Here is a 20074-nt window from a genome sequence, read left to right as displayed (position 1 = left end):
CCCCCATCTCTGCTCCTTCTCCCCCGTCTCTGCTCCTTCTCCCCCTCTGCTCCTTCTCCCCGTCTCTGCTCCTTCTCCCCCATCTCTGCTCCTTCTCCCCCTCTGCTCCTTCTCCCCCGTCTCTGCTCCTTCTCCCCCATCTCTGCTCCTTCTCCCCCGTCTCTGCTCCTTCTCCCCCGTCTCTGCTCCTTCTCCCCCATCTCTGCTCCTTCTCCCCCGTCTCTGCTCCTTCTCCCCCGTCTCTGCTCCTTCTCCCCCGTCTCTGCTCCTTCACTCCCATCTCTGCTCCTTCTCCCCCGTCTCTGCTCCTTCTCCCCCATCTCTGCTCCTTCACCCCCGTCTCTGCTCCTTCTCCCCCATCTCTGCTCCTTCTCCCCCATCTCTGCTCCTTCTCCCCCATCTCTGCTCCTTCTCCCCCGTATCTGCTCCTTCTCCCCCGTCTCTGCTCCTTCTCCCCCATCTCTGCTCCTTCTCCCCCGTCTCTGCTCCTTCTCCCCCGTCTCTGCTCCTTCTCCCCCGTCTCTGCTCCTTCTCCCCCGTCTCTGCTCCTTCTGCCCCGTCTCTGCTCCTTCTCCCCCGTCTCTGCTCCTTCTCCCCCGTCTCTGCTCCTTCTCCCCCGTCTCTGCTCCTTCTCCCCATCTCTGCTCCTTCTCCCCCGTCTCTGCTCCTTCTCCCCCATCTCTGCTCCTTCTCCCCCGTCTCTGCTCCTTCTCCCCCTCTGCTCCTTCTCCCCCATCTCTGCTCCTTCTCCCCCTCTGCTCCTTCTCCCCGTCTCTGCTCCTTCTCCCCCATCTCTACTCCTTCTCCCCCGTCTCTGCTCCTTCTCCCCCATCTCTGCTCCTTCTCCCCCGTCTCTGCTCCTTCTCCCCCGTCTCTGCTCCTTCTCCCCCGTCTCTGCTCCTTCTGCCCCGTCTCTGCTCCTTCTCCCCCGTCTCTGCTCCTTCTCCCCCATCTCTGCTCCTTCTCCCCCGTCTCTGCTCCTTCTCCCCATCTCTGCTCCTTCTCCCCCGTCTCTGCTCCTTCTCCCCCATCTCTGCTCCTTCTCCCCCGTCTCTGCTCCTTCTCCCCCTCTGCTCCTTCTCCCCCATCTCTGCTCCTTCTCCCCCTCTGCTCCTTCTCCCCCGTCTCTGCTCCTTCTTCCCCATCTCTGCTCCTTCTCCCCCGTCTCTGCTCCTTCTCCCCCATCTCTGCTCCTTCTCCCCCGTCTCTGCTCCTTCTCCCCCTCTGCTCCTTCTCCCCGTCTCTGCTCCTTCTCCCCCATCTCTGCTCCTTCTCCCCCTCTGCTCCTTCTCCCCCGTCTCTGCTCCTTCTCCCCCATCTCTGCTCCTTCTCCCCCGTCTCTGCTCCTTCTCCCCCGTCTCTGCTCCTTCTCCCCCATCTCTGCTCCTTCTCCCCCGTCTCTGCTCCTTCTCCCCCGTCTCTGCTCCTTCTCCCCCGTCTCTGCTCCTTCACTCCCATCTCTGCTCCTTCTCCCCCGTCTCTGCTCTTTCTCCCCCATCTCTGCTCCTTCACCCCCGTCTCTGCTCCTTCTCCCCCATCTCTGCTCCTTCTCCCCCATCTCTGCTCCTTCTCCCCCATCTCTGCTCCTTCTCCCCCGTATCTGCTCCTTCTCCCCCGTCTCTGCTCCTTCTCCCCCATCTCTGCTCCTTCTCCCCCGTCTCTGCTCCTTCTCCCCCGTCTCTGCTCCTTCTCCCCCGTCTCTGCTCCTTCTGCCCCGTCTCTGCTCCTTCTCCCCCGTCTCTGCTCCTTCTCCCCCGTCTCTGCTCCTTCTCCCCCGTCTCTGCTCCTTCTCCCCATCTCTGCTCCTTCTCCCCCGTCTCTGCTCCTTCTCCCCCATCTCTGCTCCTTCTCCCCCGTCTCTGCTCCTTCTCCCCCTCTGCTCCTTCTCCCCCATCTCTGCTCCTTCTCCCCCTCTGCTCCTTCTCCCCGTCTCTGCTCCTTCTCCCCCATCTCTACTCCTTCTCCCCCGTCTCTGCTCCTTCTCCCCCATCTCTGCTCCTTCTCCCCCGTCTCTGCTCCTTCTCCCCCGTCTCTGCTCCTTCTCCCCCGTCTCTGCTCCTTCTCCCCCATCTCTGCTCCTTCTCCCCCTCTGCTCCTTCTCCCCCGTCTCTGCTCCTTCTCCCCCGTCTCTGCTCCTTCTCCCCCATCTCTGCTCCTTCTCCCCCATTTCTGCTCCTTCACCCCCGTCTCTGCTCCTTCTCCCCCATCTCTGCTCCTTCTCCCCCATCTCTGCGCCTTCTCCCCCGTCTCTGCTCCTTCTCCCCCATCTCTGCTCCTTCTCCCCCGTCTCTGCTCCTTCTCCCCCTCTGCTCCTTCTCCCCCATCTCTGCTCCTTCTCCCCGTCTCTGCTCCTTCTCCCCCATCTCTGCTCCTTCTCCCCCATCTCTGCTCCTTCTCCCCCATCTCTGCTCCTTCACCCCCGTCTCTGCTCCTTCTCCCCCATCTCTGCTCCTTCTCCCCCGTCTCTGCTCCTTCTCCCCCATCTCTGCTCCTTCTCCCCCGTCTCCGCTCCTTCTCCCCCATCTCTGCTCCTTCTCCCCCATCTCTGCTCCTTCTCCCCCATCTCTGCTCCTTCACCCCCGTCTCTGCTCCTTCTCCCCCATCTCTGCTCCTTCTCCCCCGTCTCTGCTCCTTCTCCCCCGTCTCTGCTCCTTCTCCCCCGTCTCTGCTCCTTCTCCCCCTGTCTCTGCTCCTTCTCCCCCATCTCTGCTCCTTCTCCCCCGTCTCTGCTCCTTCTCCCCCGTCTCTGCTCCTTCTCCCCCATCTCTGCTCCTTCACCCCCGTCTCTGCTCCTTCTCCCCCATCTCTGCTCCTTCTCCCCCGTCTCTGCTCCTTCTCCCCCGTCTCTGCTCCTTCTCCCCGTCTCTGCTCCTTCTCCCCCGTCTCTGCTCCTTCTCCCCCGTCTCTGCTCCTTCTCCCCCGTCTCTGCTCCTTCTCCCCCGTCTCTGCTCCTTCTCCCCCATCTCTGCTCCTTCTCCCCCGTCTCTGCTCCTTCTCCCCCTCTGCTCCTTCTCCCCCATCTCTGCTCCTTCTCCCCCTCTGCTCCTTCTCCCCGTCTCTGCTCCTTCTCCCCCGTCTCTGCTCCTTCTCCCCCGTCTCTGCTCCTTCTGCCCCGTCTCTGCTCCTTCTCCCCCGTCTCTGCTCCTTCTCCCCCATCTCTGCTCCTTCTCCCCCGTCTCTGCTCCTTCTCCCCATCTCTGCTCCTTCTCCCCCGTCTCTGCTCCTTCTCCCCCATCTCTGCTCCTTCTCCCCCGTCTCTGCTCCTTCTCCCCCTCTGCTCCTTCTCCCCCATCTCTGCTCCTTCTCCCCCTCTGCTCCTTCTCCCCCGTCTCTGCTCCTTCTTCCCCATCTCTGCTCCTTCTCCCCCGTCTCTGCTCCTTCTCCCCCATCTCTGCTCCTTCTCCCCCGTCTCTGCTCCTTCTCCCCCTCTGCTCCTTCTCCCCCGTCTTTGCTCCTTCTCCCCCGTCTCTGCTCCTTCTCCCCCATCTCTGCTCCTTCTCCCCCGTCTCTGCTACTTCTCCCCCGTCTCTGCTCCTTCTCCCCCTCTGCTCCTTCTCCCCATCTCTGCTCCTTCTCCCCCGTCTCTGCTCCTTCTCCCCCATCTCTGCTCCTTCTCCCCCATCTCTGCTCCTTCACCCCCGTCTCTGCTCCTTCTCCCCGTCTCTGCTCCTTCTCCCCCTCTGCTCCTTCTCCCCCGTCTCTGCTCCTTCTCCCCCATCTCTGCTCCTTCTCCCCCGTCTCTGCTCCTTCTCCCCCGTCTCTGCTCCTTCTCCCCCGTCTCTGCTCCTTCTCCCCCTCTGCTCCTTCTCCCCCATCTCTGCTCCTTCTCCCCCGTCTCTGCTCCTTCTCCCCCGTCTCTGCTCCTTCTCCCCCGTCTCTGCTCCTTCTCCCCCGTCTCTGCTCCTTCTCCCCCGTCTCTGCTCCTTCTCCCCCGTCTCTGCTCCTTCTCCCCCGTCTCTGCTCCTTCTCCCCCGTCTCTGCTCCTTCTGCCCCGTCTCTGCTCCTTCTCCCCCGTCTCTGCTCCTTCTCCCCCGTCTCTGCTCCTTCTCCCCCGTCTCTGCTCCTTCTCCCCATCTCTGCTCCTTCTCCCCCGTCTCTGCTCCTTCTCCCCCATCTCTGCTCCTTCTCCCCCGTCTCTGCTCCTTCTCCCCCTCTGCTCCTTCTCCCCCATCTCTGCTCCTTCTCCCCCTCTGCTCCTTCTCCCCCGTCTCTGCTCCTTCTTCCCCATCTCTGCTCCTTCTCCCCCGTCTCTGCTCCTTCTCCCCCATCTCTGCTCCTTCTCCCCCGTCTCTGCTCCTTCTCCCCCTCTGCTCCTTCTCCCCGTCTCTGCTCCTTCTCCCCCATCTCTGCTCCTTCTCCCCCTCTGCTCCTTCTCCCCCGTCTCTGCTCCTTCTCCCCCATCTCTGCTCCTTCTCCCCCGTCTCTGCTCCTTCTCCCCCGTCTCTGCTCCTTCTCCCCCATCTCTGCTCCTTCTCCCCCGTCTCTGCTCCTTCTCCCCCGTCTCTGCTCCTTCTCCCCCGTCTCTGCTCCTTCACTCCCATCTCTGCTCCTTCTCCCCCGTCTCTGCTCCTTCTCCCCCATCTCTGCTCCTTCACCCCCGTCTCTGCTCCTTCTCCCCCATCTCTGCTCCTTCTCCCCCATCTCTGCTCCTTCTCCCCCATCTCTGCTCCTTCTCCCCCGTATCTGCTCCTTCTCCCCCGTCTCTGCTCCTTCTCCCCCATCTCTGCTCCTTCTCCCCCGTCTCTGCTCCTTCTCCCCCGTCTCTGCTCCTTCTCCCCCGTCTCTGCTCCTTCTCCCCCGTCTCTGCTCCTTCTGCCCCGTCTCTGCTCCTTCTCCCCCGTCTCTGCTCCTTCTCCCCCGTCTCTGCTCCTTCTCCCCCGTCTCTGCTCCTTCTCCCCATCTCTGCTCCTTCTCCCCCGTCTCTGCTCCTTCTCCCCCATCTCTGCTCCTTCTCCCCCGTCTCTGCTCCTTCTCCCCCTCTGCTCCTTCTCCCCCATCTCTGCTCCTTCTCCCCCTCTGCTCCTTCTCCCCGTCTCTGCTCCTTCTCCCCCATCTCTACTCCTTCTCCCCCGTCTCTGCTCCTTCTCCCCCATCTCTGCTCCTTCTCCCCCGTCTCTGCTCCTTCTCCCCCGTCTCTGCTCCTTCTCCCCCGTCTCTGCTCCTTCTGCCCCGTCTCTGCTCCTTCTCCCCCGTCTCTGCTCCTTCTCCCCCATCTCTGCTCCTTCTCCCCCGTCTCTGCTCCTTCTCCCCATCTCTGCTCCTTCTCCCCCGTCTCTGCTCCTTCTCCCCCATCTCTGCTCCTTCTCCCCCGTCTCTGCTCCTTCTCCCCCTCTGCTCCTTCTCCCCCATCTCTGCTCCTTCTCCCCCTCTGCTCCTTCTCCCCCGTCTCTGCTCCTTCTTCCCCATCTCTGCTCCTTCTCCCCCGTCTCTGCTCCTTCTCCCCCATCTCTGCTCCTTCTCCCCCGTCTCTGCTCCTTCTCCCCCTCTGCTCCTTCTCCCCGTCTCTGCTCCTTCTCCCCCATCTCTGCTCCTTCTCCCCCTCTGCTCCTTCTCCCCCGTCTCTGCTCCTTCTCCCCCATCTCTGCTCCTTCTCCCCCGTCTCTGCTCCTTCTCCCCCGTCTCTGCTCCTTCTCCCCCATCTCTGCTCCTTCTCCCCCGTCTCTGCTCCTTCTCCCCCGTCTCTGCTCCTTCTCCCCCGTCTCTGCTCCTTCACTCCCATCTCTGCTCCTTCTCCCCCGTCTCTGCTCTTTCTCCCCCATCTCTGCTCCTTCACCCCCGTCTCTGCTCCTTCTCCCCCATCTCTGCTCCTTCTCCCCCATCTCTGCTCCTTCTCCCCCATCTCTGCTCCTTCTCCCCCGTATCTGCTCCTTCTCCCCCGTCTCTGCTCCTTCTCCCCCATCTCTGCTCCTTCTCCCCCGTCTCTGCTCCTTCTCCCCCGTCTCTGCTCCTTCTCCCCCGTCTCTGCTCCTTCTGCCCCGTCTCTGCTCCTTCTCCCCCGTCTCTGCTCCTTCTCCCCCGTCTCTGCTCCTTCTCCCCCGTCTCTGCTCCTTCTCCCCATCTCTGCTCCTTCTCCCCCGTCTCTGCTCCTTCTCCCCCATCTCTGCTCCTTCTCCCCCGTCTCTGCTCCTTCTCCCCCTCTGCTCCTTCTCCCCCATCTCTGCTCCTTCTCCCCCTCTGCTCCTTCTCCCCGTCTCTGCTCCTTCTCCCCCATCTCTACTCCTTCTCCCCCGTCTCTGCTCCTTCTCCCCCATCTCTGCTCCTTCTCCCCCGTCTCTGCTCCTTCTCCCCCGTCTCTGCTCCTTCTCCCCCGTCTCTGCTCCTTCTCCCCCATCTCTGCTCCTTCTCCCCCTCTGCTCCTTCTCCCCCGTCTCTGCTCCTTCTCCCCCGTCTCTGCTCCTTCTCCCCCATCTCTGCTCCTTCTCCCCCATTTCTGCTCCTTCACCCCCGTCTCTGCTCCTTCTCCCCCATCTCTGCTCCTTCTCCCCCATCTCTGCGCCTTCTCCCCCGTCTCTGCTCCTTCTCCCCCATCTCTGCTCCTTCTCCCCCGTCTCTGCTCCTTCTCCCCCTCTGCTCCTTCTCCCCCATCTCTGCTCCTTCTCCCCGTCTCTGCTCCTTCTCCCCCATCTCTGCTCCTTCTCCCCCATCTCTGCTCCTTCTCCCCCATCTCTGCTCCTTCACCCCCGTCTCTGCTCCTTCTCCCCCATCTCTGCTCCTTCTCCCCCGTCTCTGCTCCTTCTCCCCCATCTCTGCTCCTTCTCCCCCGTCTCCGCTCCTTCTCCCCCATCTCTGCTCCTTCTCCCCCATCTCTGCTCCTTCTCCCCCATCTCTGCTCCTTCACCCCCGTCTCTGCTCCTTCTCCCCCATCTCTGCTCCTTCTCCCCCGTCTCTGCTCCTTCTCCCCCGTCTCTGCTCCTTCTCCCCCGTCTCTGCTCCTTCTCCCCCTGTCTCTGCTCCTTCTCCCCCATCTCTGCTCCTTCTCCCCCGTCTCTGCTCCTTCTCCCCCGTCTCTGCTCCTTCTCCCCCATCTCTGCTCCTTCACCCCCGTCTCTGCTCCTTCTCCCCCATCTCTGCTCCTTCTCCCCCGTCTCTGCTCCTTCTCCCCCGTCTCTGCTCCTTCTCCCCGTCTCTGCTCCTTCTCCCCCGTCTCTGCTCCTTCTCCCCCGTCTCTGCTCCTTCTCCCCCGTCTCTGCTCCTTCTCCCCCGTCTCTGCTCCTTCTCCCCCGTCTCTGCTCCTTCTCCCCCGTCTCTGCTCCTTCACCCCCGTCTCTGCTCCTTCACCCCCGTCTCTGCTCCTTCTCCCCCATCTCTGCTCCTTCTCCCCCGTCTCTGCTCCTTCTCCCCCATCTCTGCTCCTTCTCCCCCGTCTCTGCTCCTTCTCCCCCGTCTCTGCTCCTTCTCCCCCTCTGCTCCTTCTCCCCATCTCTGCTCCTTCTCCCCCGTCTCTGCTCCTTCTCCCCCATCTCTGCTCCTTCTCCCCCGTCTCTGCTCCTTCTCCCCCATCTCTGCTCCTTCTCCCCCGTCTCTGCTCCTTCTCCCCCATCTCTGCTCCTTCTCCCCTGTCTCTGCTCCTTCTCCCCCTCTGCTCCTTCTCCCCCATCTCTGCTCCTTCTCCCCCGTCTCTGCTCCTTCTCCCCCATCTCTGCTCCTTCTCTCCCATCTCTGCTCCTTCTCCCCCATCTCTGCTCCTTCACCCCCGTCTCTGCTCCTTCTCCCCGTCTCTGCTCCTTCTCCCCGTCTCTGCTCCTTCTCCCCCTCTGCTCCTTCTCCCCCGTCTCTGCTCCTTCTCCCCCATCTCTGCTCCTTCTCCCCCGTCTCTGCTCCTTCTCCCCCGTCTCTGCTCCTTCTCCCCCGTCTCTGCTCCTTCTCCCCCTCTGCTCCTTCTCCCCCGTCTCTGCTCCTTCTCCCCCGTCTCTGCTCCTTCTCCCCCGTCTCTGCTCCTTCTCCCCCGTCTCTGCTCCTTCTCCCCCGTCTCTGCTCCTTCACCCCCGTCTCTGCTCCTTCTCCCCCGTCTCTGCTCCTTCTCCCCCGTCTCTGCTCCTTCTCCCCCGTCTCTGCTCCTTCACCCCCGTCTCTGCTCCTTCTCCCCCATCTCTGCTCCTTCTCCCCCATCTCTGCTCCTTCTCCCCCGTCTCTGCTCCTTCTCCCCCATCTCTGCTCCTTCTCCCCCGTCTCTGCTCCTTCTCCCCCTCTGCTCCTTCTCCCCCATCTCTGCTCCTTCTCCCCCGTCTCTGCTCCTTCTCCCCCTCTGCTCCTTCTCCCCCATCTCTGCTCCTTCTCCCCCTCTGCTCCTTCTCCCCCATCTCTGCTCCTCCCCCGTCTCTGCTCCTTCTCCCCCTCTGCTCCTTCTCCCCCATCTCTGCTCCTTCTCCCCCGTCTCTGCTCCTTCTCCCCCTCTGCTCCTTCTCCCCCGTCTCTGCTCCTTCTCCCCCTCTGCTCCTTCTCCCCCATCTCTGCTCCTTCTCCCCCTCTGCTCCTTCTCCCCCATCTCTGCTCCTTCTCCCCCGTCTCTGCTCCTTCTCCCCCTCTGCTCCTTCTCCCCCATCTCTGCTCCTTCTCCCCCTCTGCTCCTTCTCCCCCATCTCTGCTCCTTCTCCCCCGTCTCTGCTCCTTCTCCCCCATCTCTGCTCCTTCTCCCCCGTCTCTGCTCCTTCTCCCCCTCTGCTCCTTCTCCCCCGTCTCTGCTCCTTCTCCCCCATCTCTGCTCCTTCTCCCCCTCTGCTCCTTCTCCCCCATCTCTGCTCCTTCTCCCCCGTCTCTGCTCCTTCTCCCCCGTCTCTGCTCCTTCTCCCCCTCTGCTCCTTCTCCCCCATCTCTGCTCCTTCTCCCCCTCTGCTCCTTCTCCCCCATCTCTGCTCCTTCTCCCCCGTCTCTGCTCCTTCTCCCCCATCTCTGCTCCTTCTCCCCCGTCTCTGCTCCTTCTCCCCCGTCTCTGCTCCTTCTCCCCCGTCTCTGCTCCTTCTCCCCCGTCTCTGCTCCTTCTCCCCCTCTGCCTCCCTGTGTGATGTGTTTTGGTGTCCTGTGCTCTGTGTTTTGAGCTGTGTGCCTCATGTGCTCTCCCCCTGTCTGCTCTCTCTCTGACACACACACACACTCCCAGGTCCTCCGCGGTCATCGCTGTATTCTGGGCGGCTGGCGGTCTGGGCTGACGTAGCGTACATGTACGTACCGTATCATATGTGTACGTTACGGTAAGCACGGACCAATGAGAGGAAGCATACGGTGCTCAATCAGAGGAAGTATCCGGCACCCAGAGGGACGGCTGTAACATCACGTGCCGACGTTAGCTGCTGGTCTGTGATTGGCTGGCGGCTGCTTCCTGTGATTGGGTGAGCTTACCGTAATGTACGGGACGCTACATGTAGGGTACAGCAGCGGAGAGAGACCGGCGGTCGGGCGGAATCCAGCGTGGAGCCACAGAGCACCGATGAGTGTGTGTGTTCTGGCGGGTCTGCCAGTGGCATGGGGTTATTTGGTGGTGGCAGCGTTTGGTGGATCCAGCGGCGACCCCAGGGGCGGCTCTGGCAGTGGTGGCGTCTCTGGCGGTGTGTCTGGCTGTGCTTGCAGCAGCGTTTGAAGTGGCGGGTGCAGCCAGGGTGTCCTGTGCCATCTTGGGGCACTCATGTGCTTCCTGCCGGGCACGGCCGCGGTGCCTTATGGGATTCGTGCACCGCGCGAACTGCCAATTATGTAGGTAGATAGCCTCCCATTGCTTAGTGTTCTTGATTGTCTCTGTGGGCACACTCTACTCCGTAGTGTAAAAACATGGCAGCAGCGCAAGTGCGTATGCTCGCTGGGTTATGTTGCATCTGTGTCAGTGATGGTGCATCGGAGACCAGAGCTGTGGAGTCAAAGTCGGAGTCGTGGAGCCTGAGTCGGTGCCAATTTTGGTGGAGCCGGTATAAAAAGGACCGACTCAGACTCCAAAAATATATAATAAATTGGGTACGGTAGTTCAATGCAATATTTGCAAATTATTATCTTCTACATATCTTGATTGTTACAATAATGATTAAAAGGCTTATGTTCACATGATGCTAGAATAAATGTATCACCTAAACATCAGCAATGTAGGAAGGAGTCAGAGTCATGGAGTCGGAGTCAGTGCTTTGGCTTACAGACTCCACAGCCCTGGAGACGGCCAGGCAAGTGTCGCTGCTGCAGTTGTGTGCGCCTTTCCCAGAATTCCGCGCAGTATCCTAGATGCCAAATTGCAGCATCGGTATCCAGGATCGTGCATCTTCCTAACAATAATGCATGTTGCAGCAGCCTCCAAGATGCATTATCAGCAGGAATAGATACATTCAGATGCTGAATATGGAGAAATATTTTCTATTAACACTACCCCAGCACTATACCAGAGAAGCAAACAAAACCATCTCAAACTTTTATTTAAAACATTTTATTTACTGGAAAAAGTAATGAGGCAGAGGGCACAAACATTTAGCACAAAAAAATAAATAAAATTCATATATGTACTTTTGTAAAAACAAAGGAAGGAAATTCTGCATGAATGAGCCTTGTCATTTATTCATAACTCTGTCAATCTAGCACAAATGCCATCCAGACATGACATCCATATTTGGAAATCTCAAGCCCCTTTTTTTTGCCAATAAACATCTAAAGGAGTTATTGAAGTCTCCAACGCTTGGTTACCTAAATAGAAAAAAATAAATTATATATATATATTAGATGGTGGCCCGATTCTAACGCATCGGGTATTCTAGAATATGCATGTAGGCTGCTGGGCTGTATATAGAGGCTGCTGGAGTATATATAGAGGCTGCTGCTGCTGGCGTGTATATAGAAGCTGCTGGGGTGTATATAGAGGCTGCTGGGGTGTATATAGAGGCTGCTGGGCTGTATATAGAGGCTGCTGGGCTGTATATAGAGGCTGCTGCTGGGCTGTATATAGAGGCTGCTGCTGGGCTGTATATAGAGGCTGCTGCTGGGCTGTATATAGAGGCTGCTGGGGTGTATATAGAGGCTGCTGGGGTGTATATAGAGGCTGCTGGGCTGTATATAGAGGCTGCTGCTGGGCTGTATATAGAGGCTGCTGCTGGGCTGTATATAGAGGCTGCTGCTGGGCTGTATATAGAGGCTGCTGCTGGGGTGTACTGACCAGAAAATGTGACTGCCTCAGCCAATCACAGGCCATAGTTAACCAGATTTACCCAAATTCCATTTTCCCTAAACTGGGTAAATCCAGTTAATTTGTAGCATATAGTGCAGGCGGTAACCGAAGTCCATTCTTCCCCAATCCGGTGAACATCTGCACTATATGCTACTACTTAACCGCATTTACTCAAAATGAAGGGAGTTTGTCGTTTTTTAGACCCTGGGTCACTGCCCCCCCGTGCTGGATCTGCCCCCGCAGTGTTCGCTTTCTGCCCTCCATCCCACGTGCTGGCTCTTATGCAGCGGGTGAGAGCGGGCAGAGTAGGCGTGAGCGGGTAGAGCAGAGTGAGGGTAGTAGCAGAGAGCGAGACAGCGGGGGGACAGTGGGAGACAGTAGAGCACAGTGGGGACAGCGGAGCACAATGGGGGACAGCAGAGAAGGGTCAGTGGAGCACAGCGGCGGACAGCAGAGAAGGGGTCAGTGGAGCATAGCAAGCAAAGCAGGATACAGCGGAGCACAGCGGGGATATTAGAGCAGAGAAGGGGTCAGTGGAGCACAGCGGCGGACAGCAGAGAAGGGGTCAGTGGAGCATAGCAAGCAAAGCAGGATACAGCGGAGCACAGTGGGGATATTAGAGCAGAGAAGGGGTCAGTGGAGCACAGCGGGGAACAGAAGAGCAGAGAAGGGGTCAGTGGAGCATAGCAAGCAAAGCAGGGTACAGCGGAGCACAGCAGGGGACATTAGAGCAGAGAAGGGGTCAGCGGAGCAGAGTGGGGGACAGCAAAGCAGGGAAGGGTTCAGCAGAGTACAGCGGGGGTTAGCAGAGAAGGGTCAGTGGAGCACAGCGGGAGACTGCAGAGAAGGGGTAAGCAGAGCATAATGGGAGACAGCAGAGCATAGTGGGGGACAGCAGAGTAGAGAAAGGGTCAGTGGAGCATAGCGGGGGACACCAGAGGAGGGGTTAGCAGACCACAGAGGGGGACAGCGGAGCAGAAAAGGGGACAGCGGAGCAAAGTGGGGGATAGCGAAGCAGAGAAGGGTCAGTGGCGCACAGTAGGAATAGCGGAACAGAGAAGGTCAGCAGAGCAGAGAAGGGGTCAGCGGAGCAGAGCACAGTAGAGCAGAGAAGGGGTCAGTGAAGCAGAGCAAGTAGAGGAGGGGGGGTGAGTGGAGCACAGCGGCGGACAGCAGAGGAGTCAGTGGAGCACAGGAGGGGACATCGGGGCAGAGAGGGGATAAAGCGGGGGAAGAGAGGGGCAGAGCAGGGGAGCTGCGGTCTATACCTGCTCAAGGGCCTTTGGTGATGTCACAGTCATGTGATCTCTGAGTGAGTGTGTGTGTGTGTATATATACATGCGGTGTGTATATATGTGTCCCCTCACCCTACATTGCTGCAGCGCCGTCTGCACCCACCTCCGTGCAGCCACAGCCTCTAGGAAAGACCGCGGCTTGCGGCCTGTGCACGGAGGTGGCTGCAGGCAGTGCAGTGGCGATGTCGGGCGAAGGGGAATGGGGGAAGGGGTCCTAGCGATGGCGGGTCCAGGCGGCTTCTGGCGGCGGATGGGTTCCACTTCCGGTGAGCATGGTTCAATTCCCGCGGCAATTTGCGGCTGGACTGCGCCTGTCCTTGATTGGTTCTGGCCGGCCGGGATTGGTTCAGCGACGTGGGATTTCGGTTACGGAACTGGAAGCACAAGGCAATTATATAGTAATAATAATAATCGATTATTTCTATATAGCGCTAACATATTCCGCAGAGCTTTACATACATTATCAGTATATATATATATATATATATATATATATATTTTACACAGATTTCACATACAGTGACAGAACTACCCAACTCTGAGATTGTTCCCACACAGCCTGGCGTTGGGGGGCTCCGTCTGAGATAAGGTGCTATATTCAGCTAGGATGCATTTTATAAAGAGGTCTCTCTCCAGTCAGGGGGATTAATGACCGTGTCCCTCATCTGCATTATACACCACAGGGAACCCTGGTTTTACAGATTTCTGCTGCCTTCACCATAGCCCATAGGACACGTAACATATGACCTTATTGTAGGATTATACACTAACATGTCCCTGTGTACATTACAGCTGTGTTAAAAAAACAAAAATATGAGATAAGGCGACAGACTCTCACCCTCAGGGCCGGCTCCAGGTTTTTCTGGGCCCCGGGCGAAAGTGTCTCAGAAGCCCCTTTAACACAAACCATCACCAGCAGAAGCGTCCCACCTGGCCAGGGGGGACACCACCACCAGCAGCCGCGTCCCCGCTGGCCAGGGGGGGCGACACCACCACCAGCAGCCGCGTCCCCGCTGGACAGGGGGGACGACACCACCACAAGCAGCCGCGTTCCAGCTGGCCAGGGGGGACGACACCACTACCAGCAGCCGCGTCCCAGCTGGCCAGAGGGGACGACGCCACCACCCGCGTCCCAGCTGTCCAGGCGGGACGACACCACCACCAGCAGCCGCGTCCCAGCTGGACAGGCGGGACGACACCACCACCAGCAGCCGCGTCCCAGCTGGCCAGAGGGGACGACACCACCACCAGCAGCCACATCCCAGCTGGCCAGGGGGGACGACAACACCACAAGCAGCCGCGTTCCAGCTGGCCAGGGGGGACGACACCACCACCAGCAGCCGCGTTCCAGCTGGCCAGGGGGGACACCACCACCAGCAGCCGCGTCCCCGCTGGCCAGGGAGGACGACACCACCACCAGCAGCCGCGTCCCAGCTGGACAGGGAGGGGGGGGGGGGGGACACCACCACCAGCAGCCGCGTCCCAGCGGGCCAGGGAGGACGACACCACCACCAGCAGCCGCGTCCCAGCCGGCCAGGTGGGAGACGGTCTCTGCTGGCTCACGCCATACACATACACACATATACATATATACTCAAACCAAGGAAGAAGAGGGTAGCCGGGTTGCATTATATTACTTAACCGGAATTACTCAAAATGAAGGGACTTTGTCATTTTTTAGACCCTGGGTCACTCCCACTGTCAGAGGTGCGGGCATCCAGGTGTCCGGAATAGGGGGTGCGGGCATCCAGGTGTCCGGAGTGGGGTCAATAAACTTTGGGTACATCCGGTTAACATCTGCACCATGTTCGGCTAAGTAACGGGATTAGGGTCAATAAACTTTGGGTACATCCGGTTAACATCTGCACCATGTTCGGCTAAGTAACGGGATTAGGGTCAATAAACTTTGGGTACATCCGGTTAACATCTGCACCATGTTCTGCTAAGTAACGGGATTAGGGTCAATAAACTTTGGGTACATCCGGTTAACATCTGTACTATGTTCTGCTAAGTAACCGGATTTACTCAAAATGAAGGGACTTTGCCATTTTTTAGACCCTGGGTCACTCCCACTGTCAGAGGTGCGGGCATTCAGGTGTCTGTACCCGCTGGCCAGGGGGGGCGACACCACCACCAGCAGCCGCATCCCAGCTGGCCAGGCGGGACGATACCACCAGCAGCCGCGTCCCAACGGGCCAGGGGGGACACTACCACCAGCAGCTGCGTCCCAGCTGGCCAGGGGGGACGACACCACCACCAGCAGCCGCGTCCCAGCTGGCCAGGGGGGACGACACCACCACCAGCAGCCGCGTCCCAGCAGGACAGCGGGGATGACACCACCACCAGCAGCCGCGTCCCAGCTGGCCAGGCGGGACGACACCACCACCAGCAGCCGCGTCCCAGCTGGGCAGGCGGGACGACACCACCACCAGCAGCCGCGTCCCAGCTGGCCAGGGGAGACGACACCACCACCAGCAGCCGCGTCCCAGCTGGCCAGGCGGGACAACATCACCACCAGCAGCCGCATCCCAGCTGGCCAATGGGGACATCACTAGCAGCCGCGTCCCAGCTGGTCAGGTGGGGCGACACATCCACCAGCAGCCGCTTCCCAGCTGGCTAGGCGGGACGATACCACCACCAGCAGCCGCGTCCCAGCTGGCTAGGCGGGACGATACCACCACCAGCAGCCGCATCCCAGCTGGCCAATGGGGACATCACCAGCAGCCGCGTCCCAGCTGGTCAGGTGGGACGACACCTCCACCAGCAGCCGCGTCCCAGCTGGCTAGGCGGGACGATACCACCACCAGCAGCCGCGTCCCAGCTGGCCAGGCGGGACGACACCACCACCAGCAGCCGCCTCCCAGCTGGCCAGGCGGGACAACATCACCACCAGCAGCCGCATCCCAGCTGGCCAATGGGGACATCACCAGCAGCCGCGTCCCAGCTGGTCAGGTGGGACGACACCTCCACCAGCAGCCGCGTCCCAGCTGGCCAGGGGGGGCGACACCACCACCAGCAGCCGCGTCCCAGCAGGCTAGGGGACGACACCACCACCAGCAGCCGCGTCCCAGCTGGCCAGGGGGGACACCACCACCAGCAGCCGCGTCCCAGCTGGCCAGGGGGGACACCACCACCAGCAGCCGCGTCCCAGCTGGCCAGGCGGGACGACACCACCACCAGCAGCCGCCTCCCAGCTGGCCAGGCGGGACGACATCACCACCAACAGCCGCGTACCAGCTGGCCAGGGGGAGCAAAACCACCACCAGGAGCAAAGTCCCAGCTGGCCAGGAGGGGGAGGGAAGACACCACCACCAGCAGCCGCGTCCCAGCGGGCCAGGGGGGACGACACCACCACCAGCAGCCGCATCCCAGCTGGCCAGAGGGGACGACACCACCACCAGCAGCCGCGTCCCAGCTGGCCAGGGGGGACGACACCACCACCAGCAGCCGCGTCCCAGCTGGCCAGGGGGCGGGGGGTCGACAACCACCAGCAGCCGGGTCCCAGCGGGCCAGGGGGGGGCGACACCACCACCAGCAGCCCTGTCCCAGCGGGCCAGGGGGGGGCAGCAACACAACCAGCAGCCGCGTCCCAGCTGGCCAGGGGGGACGACAACACCACCAGCAGCCGCGTCCTAGCTGGCCAGGGGGGACGACACCACCACCAGCAGCCGCGTCCCAGCTGGCCAGGGGGGACGACACCACCACCAGCAGCCGCGTCCCAGCTGGCCAGGGGGGACGACACCACCACCAGCAGCCGCGTCCCAGCTGGCCAGGGGGGACACCACCACCAGCAGCCGCGTGCCAGCTGGCCAGGGGGGACACCACCACCAGCAGTCGCGTCCCAGCTGGCCAGGGGGCGGGGGGTCGACAACCACCAGCAGCCGGGTCCCAGCGGGCCAGGGGGGGGCGACACCACCACCAGCAGCCCTGTCCCAGCGGGCCAGGGGGGGGCAGCAACACAACCAGCAGCCGCGTCCCAGCTGGCCAGGGGGGACGACAACACCACCAGCAGCCGCGTCCTAGCTGGCCAGGGGGGATGACACCACCACCAGCAGCCGCGTCCCAGCTGGCCAGGGGGGACGACACCACCACCAGCAGCCGCGTCCCAGCTGGCCAGGGGGGACGACACCACCACCAGCAGCCGCGTCCCAGCTGGCCAGGGGGGACACCACCACCAGCAGCCGCGTGCCAGCTGGCCAGGGGGGACACCACCACCAGCAGTCGCGTCCCAGCTGGCCAGGGGGGACACCACCACCAGCAGTCGCGTCCCAGCTGGCCAGGGGGGACACCACCACCAGTAGCCGCGTCCTAGCTGGCCAGGGGGGACGACACCACCACCAGCAGCCGCGTCCCAGCGGCCCAGGGGAGACACCACCACCAGCAGCCGCGTCCCAGCTGGCCAGGGGGGACACCACCACCAGCAGCCGCGTCCCAGGTGGCCAGGGGGGACACCACCACCAGCAGTCGCGTCCCAGCTGGCCAGGGGGGACACCACCACCAGCAGCCGCGTCCCAGCTGGCCAGGGGGGACAACACCACCACCAGCAGCCGCGTCCCAGCTGGCCAGGGGGGACAACACCACCACCAGCAGCCGCGTCCCAGCTGGCCAGGCGGGACGATACCACCAGCAGCCGCGTCCCAACGGGCCAGGGGGGACACTACCACCAGCAGCCGCATCCCAGCTGGCCAGGGGGGACACCACCACCAGCAGCCGCGTCCCAGCTAGCCAGGGGGGAAGACACCACCACCAGCAGCCGCTTCCCAGCTGGCCAGGGGGGACGACACCACCACCAGCAGCCGCGTTCCAGCTGGCCAGGCGGGACGACACCACCACCAGCAGCCGCGTCCCAGCTGGGCAGGCGGGACGACACCACCACCAGCAGCCGCGTCCCAGCTGGCCAGGGGAGACGACACCACCACCAGCAGCCGCGTCCCAGCTGGCCAGGCGGGACAACATCACCACCAGCAGCCGCATCCCAGCTGGCCAATGGGGACATCACTAGCAGCCGCGTCCCAGCTGGTCAGGTGGGGCGACACATCCACCAGCAGCCGCGTCCCAGCTGGACAGGGAGGGGGGGGACACACCACCTCCAGATGTCGCGTCCCAGCTGGACAGGGAGGGGGGGGAGGGGGGGACACACCACCACCAGCAGCCGTGTCCCAGCGGGCCAGGGAGGACGACACCACCACCAGCAGCCGCGTCCCAGCTGGGCAGGGGGGACACCACCACCAGCAGCCGCGTCCCAGCTGGCCAGGGGGGACACCACCACCAGCAGTCGCGTCCCAGCCGGCCAGGTGGGAGACGGCCTCTGCTGGCTCACGCCATACACATACACACATATACATATATACTCAAACCAAGGAAGAAGAGGATAGCCGGGTTGCATTATATTACTTAACCGGAATTACTCAAAATGAAGGGACTTTGTCGTTTTTTAGACCCTGGTCACTCCCACTGTCAGAGGTGCGGGCATCCAGGTGTCCGGAATAGGGGGTGCGGGCATCCAGGTGTCCGGAGTGGGGGTCAATAAACTTTGGGTACATCCGGTTAACATCTGTACCATGTTCTGCTAAGTAACGTGATTAGGGTGAATAAACTTTGGGTACATCCGGTTAACATCTGTACTATGTTCTGCTAAGTAACCGGATTTACTCAAAATGAAGGGACTTTGCCATTTTTTAGACCCTGGGTCACTCCCACTGTCAGAGGTGCGGGCATTCAGGTGTCTGTACCCGCTGGCCAGGGGGGGCGACACCACCACCAGCAGCCGCATCCCAGCTGGCCAGGCGGGACGATACCACCAGCAGCCGCGTCCCAACGGGCCAGGGGGGACACTACCACCAGCAGCTGCGTCCCAGCTGGCCAGGGGGGACGACACCACCACCAGCAGCCGAGTCCCAGCTGGCCAGGGGGGACGACACCACCACCAGCAGCCGCGTCCCAGCAGGAAAGCGGGGACGACACCACCACCAGCAGCCGCGTCCCAGCAGGCTAGGGGACGACACCACCACCAGCAGCCGCGTCCCAGCTGGCCAGGGGGGACACCACCACCAGCAGCCGCGTCCCAGCTGGCCAGGGGGGACACCACCACCAGCAGCCGCGTCCCAGCTGGCCAGGCGGGACGACACCACCACCAGCAGCCGCCTCCCAGCTGGCCAGGCGGGACGACATCACCACCAACAGCCGCGTACCAGCTGGCCAGGGGGAGCAAAACCACCACCAGGAGCAAAGTCCCAGCTGGCCAGGAGGGGGAGGGAAGACACCACCACCAGCAGCCGCGTCCCAGCGGGCCAGGGGGGACGACACCACCACCAGCAGCCGCATCCCAGCTGGCCAGAGGGGACGACACCACCACCAGCAGCCGCGTCCCAGCTGGCCAGGGGGGACGACACCACCACCAGCAGCCGCGTCCCAGCTGGCCAGGGGGCGGGGGGTCGACAACCACCAGCAGCCGGGTCCCAGCGGGCCAGGGGGGGGCGACACCACCACCAGCAGCCCTGTCCCAGCGGGCCAGGGGGGGGCAGCAACACAACCAGCAGCCGCGTCCCAGCTGGCCAGGGGGGACGACAACACCACCAGCAGCCGCGTCCCAGTTGGCCAGGGGGGACGGCACCACCACCAGCAGCCGCGTCCTAGCTGGCCAGAGGGGACGACACCACCACCAGCAGCCGCGTCCCAGCTGGCCAGGCGGGACGACACCACCAGCAGCCGCGTCCCAACGGGCCAGGGGGGACACTACCACCAGCAGCCGCGTCCTAGCTGGCCAGGGGGGACGACACCACCACCAGCAGCCGCGAACCAGCTGGCCAGGGGGGACGACACCACCACCAGCAGCCGCGTCCCAGCTGGCCAGGGGGGACACCACCACCAGCAGCCGCGTCCTAGCTGGCCAGGGGGGACGACACCACCACCAGCAGCCGCGTCCCAGCTGGCCAGGGGGGACGACACCACCACCAGCTGCCGCGTCCCAGCTGGCCAGGGGGGACACCACCACCAGCAGCCGCGTGCCAGCTGGCCAGCGGGGACACCACCACCAGCAGTCGCGTCCCAGCTGGCCAGGGGGGACACCACCACCAGCAGTCGCGTCCCAGCTGGCCAGGGGGGACACCACCACCAGTAGCCGCGTCCTAGCTGGCCAGGGGGGACGACACCACCACCAGCAGCCGCGTCCCAGCGGCCCAGGGGAGACACCACCACCAGCAGCCGCGTCCCAGCTGGCCAGGGGGGACACCACCACCAGCAGCCGCGTCCCAGCTGGCCAGGGGGGACACCACCACCAGCAGTCGCGTCCCAGCTGGCCACCACCATCAGCAGCCGCGTCCCAGCTGGCCAGGGGGGACAACACCACCACCAGCAGCCGCGTCCCAGCTGGCCAGGCGGGACGATACCACCAGCAGCCGCGTCCCAACGGGCCAGGGGGGACACTACCACCAGCAGCCGCATCCCAGCTGGCCAGGGGGGACACCACCACCAGCAGCCGCGTCCCAGCTAGCCAGGGGGGAAGACACCACCACCAGCAGCCGCTTCCCAGCTGGCCAGGGGGGACGACACCACCACCAGCAGCCGCGTCCCAGCTGGCCAGGCGGGACGACACCACCACCAGCAGCCGCGTCCCAGCTGGGCAGGCGGGACGACACTACCACCAGCA

At 62.4% G+C, this 20074-nt stretch overlaps 1 long non-coding RNA gene across 1 annotated transcript in view; it reads right to left on the bottom strand.

The window, feature by feature from the left end:
- Positions 1-10414: 10414 nt before the first annotated feature.
- Positions 10415-20074, bottom strand: part of LOC141153003 (uncharacterized) — a 34969-nt gene continuing 25309 nt past the window's right edge. The window contains exon 3 of the long non-coding RNA XR_012247213.1: positions 10415-12800. This is a non-coding gene — a long non-coding RNA (uncharacterized lncRNA). The remainder of the gene's footprint in view (positions 12801-20074) is intronic.

Source organism: Phyllobates terribilis, unplaced genomic scaffold (assembly GCF_046119375.1).
Source record: "Phyllobates terribilis strain yellow unplaced genomic scaffold, ASM4611937v1 Scaffold_7__3_contigs__length_470593459, whole genome shotgun sequence".
NCBI lineage: Eukaryota > Metazoa > Chordata > Amphibia > Anura > Dendrobatidae > Phyllobates > Phyllobates terribilis.
Note: the sequence above shows the minus strand (reverse complement) of the source record. Positions and strands in the feature narration are given on the sequence as shown.